This window comes from Schistocerca gregaria, unplaced genomic scaffold (assembly GCF_023897955.1).
Source record: "Schistocerca gregaria isolate iqSchGreg1 unplaced genomic scaffold, iqSchGreg1.2 ptg000310l, whole genome shotgun sequence".
Classification (NCBI taxonomy): domain Eukaryota; kingdom Metazoa; phylum Arthropoda; class Insecta; order Orthoptera; family Acrididae; genus Schistocerca; species Schistocerca gregaria.
In genome coordinates, this window is record NW_026061790.1 from 110001 (window position 1) to 115000 (window position 5000).

Genomic DNA, 5000 nt, shown 5'->3' on the forward strand with positions numbered 1-5000 from the left:
GAATCCATGGACCGCAATGTGCGTTCGAAACGTCGATGTTCATGTGTCCTGCAGTTCACATGTCGACGCGCAATTTGCTGCGTTCTTCATCGACCCACGAGCCGAGTGATCCACCGTCCTGGGTGATCTTTTCCTTTTCAGTCTCCCACTGTCTCTTTCAAGACAGTAGCATTTGCGGGACTGAGGCGTCTGACGGCCCCTGTTCCACTATTTTTTTGTGTCCAACGGCCTCACAGCCGATGGGCGTCGTACGGCTCCACACCGGAGCGGACAGGCACTCGGGCGAACGTCATTCAAAACCGGCGCCAGGCGCCAGGTACCGCAGGCCAGCCGCTCCAGAGCTTCAGCGCTCGTACCACACAACAACAACACTTCCGCTAGTTTTGAGAGGCACGCGTGGTTCCGCACGCGGCGCACGGCCACTGCCGTACAGGTAGCGTGTTGCGCGACACGACACGCACATCGAAAGACATGCAGTCTAGTCGGTAATGATCCTTCCGCAGGTTCACCTACGGAAACCTTGTTACGACTTTTACTTCCTCTAAATGATCAAGTTTGGTCATCTTTCCGGTAGCATCGGCAACGACAGAGTCGATGCCGCGTACCAGTCCGAAGACCTCACTAAATCATTCAATCGGTAGTAGCGACGGGCGGTGTGTACAAAGGGCAGGGACGTAATCAACGCGAGCTTATGACTCGCGCTTACTGGGAATTCCTCGTTCATGGGGAACAATTGCAAGCCCCAATCCCTAGCACGAAGGAGGTTCAGCGGGTTACCCCGACCTTTCGGCCTAGGAAGACACGCTGATTCCTTCAGTGTAGCGCGCGTGCGGCCCAGAACATCTAAGGGCATCACAGACCTGTTATTGCTCAATCTCGTGCGGCTAGAAGCCGCCTGTCCCTCTAAGAAGAAAAGTAATCGCTGACAGCACGAAGGATGTCACGCGACTAGTTAGCAGGCTAGAGTCTCGTTCGTTATCGGAATTAACCAGACAAATCGCTCCACCAACTAAGAACGGCCATGCACCACCACCCACCGAATCAAGAAAGAGCTATCAATCTGTCAATCCTTCCGGTGTCCGGGCCTGGTGAGGTTTCCCGTGTTGAGTCAAATTAAGCCGCAGGCTCCACTCCTGGTGGTGCCCTTCCGTCAATTCCTTTAAGTTTCAGCTTTGCAACCATACTTCCCCCGGAACCCAAAAGCTTTGGTTTCCCGGAGGCTGCCCGCCGAGTCATCGGAGGAACTGCGGCGGATCGCTGGCTGGCATCGTTTATGGTTAGAACTAGGGCGGTATCTGATCGCCTTCGAACCTCTAACTTTCGTTCTTGATTAATGAAAACATACTTGGCAAATGCTTTCGCTTCTGTTCGTCTTGCGACGATCCAAGAATTTCACCTCTAACGTCGCAATACGAATGCCCCCGCCTGTCCCTATTAATCATTACCTCGGGTTCCGAAAACCAACAAAATAGAACCGAGGTCCTATTCCATTATTCCATGCACACAGTATTCAGGCGGGCTTGCCTGCTTTAAGCACTCTAATTTGTTCAAAGTAAACGTGCCGGCCCACCGAGACACTCAACAAAGAGCACCCTGGTAGGATTTAAACGGGGTCCGCCTCGGGACGCGAAAGCACCCCTTCGGCTCGCCCCACCGGCAGGACGTCCCACGATACATGCCAGTTAAACACCGACGGGCGGTGAACCAACAGCGTGGGACACAAATCCAACTACGAGCTTTTTAACCGCAACAACTTTAATATACGCTATTGGAGCTGGAATTACCGCGGCTGCTGGCACCAGACTTGCCCTCCAATAGATACTCGTTAAAGGATTTAAAGTGTACTCATTCCGATTACGGGGCCTCGGATGAGTCCCGTATCGTTATTTTTCGTCACTACCTCCCCGTGCCGGGAGTGGGTAATTTGCGCGCCTGCTGCCTTCCTTGGATGTGGTAGCCGTTTCTCAGGCTCCCTCTCCGGAATCGAACCCTGATTCCCCGTTACCCGTTACAACCATGGTAGGCGCAGAACCTACCATCGACAGTTGATAAGGCAGACATTTGAAAGATGCGTCGCCGGTACGAGGACCGTGCGATCAGCCCAAAGTTATTCAGAGTCACCAAGGCAAACGGACCAGACAAGCCAATCCGATTGGTTTTGATCTAATAAAAGCGTCCCTTCCATCTCTGGTCGGGACTCTGTTTGCATGTATTAGCTCTAGAATTACCACAGTTATCCAAGTAACGTGGGTACGATCTAAGGAACCATAACTGATTTAATGAGCCATTCGCGGTTTCACCTTAATGCGGCTTGTACTGAGACATGCATGGCTTAATCTTTGAGACAAGCATATGACTACTGGCAGGATCAACCAGGGAGCTGCGTCAACTAGAGCTGAGCAGCCGGCCGCCCGGGAGTGTGTCCCGGGGGCCCGCGCGAACACGCAAGCGTCCGCTCAATTATTCTGCAAACAGGAGGAGGCCGAGCTCCCCTGCACGATACACCTCGAAACCCTCTCAGGTCCCGGCGGCGCGCAGCGCCGTCCTAGGTACTTGGTCGGTTTCGAGAGAGGCGCAATCGCCCGGAGTTAGGCGAGTAGACGGTTTTAGTGCGAACACCCTTGCTCCCAACTGAGCTTGCCGCTGCCGACAGAGGCCCGGGAGCGTGCTGTCGTGGCATTGCCGGCGGGAGACAACACGCGCCACCTATGGTGACCGGCAGCTCCAACGCCAGCGCCACACAAGGGCAAAGCCCCACTTGGGTGCAGAAGCGAACTCTCCCAGCACAGCGCACGCGCCAACACGTCCGCACAACTGCGATACAAACCACCTGCGAGAACCGCTGGGGCGACCGAGCAGCAGACGGCGTCGCGGCGCCGAGTGCCAGGCGGCGGCGCATCCTCAACGCACACAGTCCTCAATCAGACCAGCACACTGCAGATGTCCACCGCGCTTCGCACCGGGCTCGGCTGAACCAACTTTGGCCGCCAGGCGCCGCGTGCAGGGTGCGCCGCAGCGTAGCTGCACCGCCTGCCGGGCCCGTCGGCTGGCGCTCCTGCCACTCGGCGCCCCCCACCAGCCGCCTGTTGCGCGTGCGCCCACGCAGCGCGCGGCCAACACGCCGGGCGGCCCCCCTTCACCGGCCGGGAACAGTCCCACCAAGCCACCGCCGCGTATCGCTTCATACCCACATGGACCTAGTCACGTGTGTGGATGTGGCGGGTACCGCTGAAACAACCGGTTAATAGCTGTACCGATCGTCGCCATCACAGATTCACCTCCAGCGTGAACAACCGCTCAACAACGGATTTCCAGTTCATTTGCGTATCTTGGGCAGTAAACGTAGATGTCCACCTACATTTGCGAATTCAACAATTCTTGCATGCCAGGATGTCATGTGTCACGACACGCTACATCAGACCACATACACACTGCGACATGTGCAGAAGAGAACACGTGGAAGGTGGCCCGCGCACGTATGCGATGTCCCTTCCGCGATCCACTGTCAACCGGCATCTGCGGCATGTCCCAGATATGGAACGCGGTCCACCAGGGTAGCACTTTGTGTGAGGCAATACGACAAAGTCGGAATACACGCGTCACTACATCAGACGGCTCACGCTGACCTGACCTGACCTGACCTGACCTGACCTGACTCACCGCACCACCACCCCCAGCGACCCAGGGTGACATACAATGCGTTCGTACGTTCCTCCCACACGCCTCTACGGCGTACCACAGTGCAACCTAGCTGTTATTGGGAGACGAGACAAGTAGCATCGAGCACAACATATGGAAATTGAGATTCGACACCGTTGGGCACAGCCAGCGTACGGTCACACGTATCACACTACTTCACTCTGTACGTAACGACCGATGATCGGTACAGCGTGTGGGTTACGCGTACGACATCAGCGGACAATGGACACAGACCATACCACGACGTACACTGAGGGCGTCGACATCTGAATGCAACTGAACAGCTGCGAGGCTCATTTAACACTCAAACGCCAGACCGACCAGCTTGAGAGGACAGAGACACAAAGAGGGGGACAGAGGGGGGGGGGCGGCGATATAGTCCTATTGCAGTACAATTGACAGTGGATAGCGGGAATATGTGGAAAGTAAGCAACACTCGCAAGACATCTACATGAGGATAACAACGACACCAGAGATTCCGAGCAGTGAACTATGTTAGGCAAAGGGACAACGTGGGTTAGGTTAAGGGACAACGTGGGTTAGGTTAAGGGACAACGTGGGTTAGGTTAAGGGACAACGTGGGTTAGGTTAAGGGACAACGTGGGTTAGGTTAAGGGACAACGTGGGTTAGGTTAAGGGACAACGTGGGTTAGGTTAAGGGACAACGTGGGTTAGGTTAAGGGACAACGTGGGTTAGGTTAAGGGACAACGTGGGTTAGGTTAAGGGACAACGTGGGTTAGGTTAAGGGACAACGTGGGTTAGGTTAAGGGACAACGTGGGTTAGGTTAAGGGACAAATTGAGTTAGGTTAAGGGACAACGTGGGTTAGGTTAAGGGACAAATTGAGTTAGGTTAAGGGACAAATTGAGTTAGGTTAAGGGACAAATTGAGTTAGGTTAAGGGACAAATTGAGTTAGGTTAAGGGACAACGTGGGTTAGGTTAAGGGACAAATTGAGTTAGGTTAAGGGACAAATTGAGTTAGGTTAAGGGACAAATTGAGTTAGGTTAAGGGACAAATTGAGTTAGGTTAAGGGACAAATTGAGTTAGGTTAAGGGACAACTTGAGTTAGGTTAAGGGACAACTTGAGTTAGGTTAAGGGACAACTTGAGTTAGGTTAAGGGACAACTTGAGTTAGGTTAAGGGACAACTTGAGTTAGGTTAAGGGACAACTTGAGTTAGGTTAAGGGACAACTTGAGTTAGGTTAAGGGACAACTTGAGTTAGGTTAAGGGACAACTTGAGTTAGGTTAAGGGACAACTTGAGTTAGGTTAAGGGACAACTTGAGTTAGGTTAAGGGAC

General features: G+C 53.7%; 2 non-coding genes across 2 annotated transcripts in view; both read right to left on the minus strand.

The window, feature by feature from the left end:
- Window positions 1-125, minus strand: part of LOC126305335 (5.8S ribosomal RNA) — a 155-nt gene extending 30 nt beyond the window's left edge. The window contains exon 1 of the ribosomal RNA XR_007553400.1: window positions 1-125. This exon is cut by the window's left edge and continues 30 nt beyond it. This is a non-coding gene — a ribosomal RNA (5.8S ribosomal RNA).
- Window positions 126-486: 361 nt separating this feature from the next.
- LOC126305298 (small subunit ribosomal RNA) lies at window positions 487-2379 on the minus strand. The gene has a single exon (XR_007553366.1). It is a non-coding gene; the product is annotated as a small subunit ribosomal RNA (ribosomal RNA).
- Between the last annotated feature and the right edge of the window lie 2621 nt (window positions 2380-5000).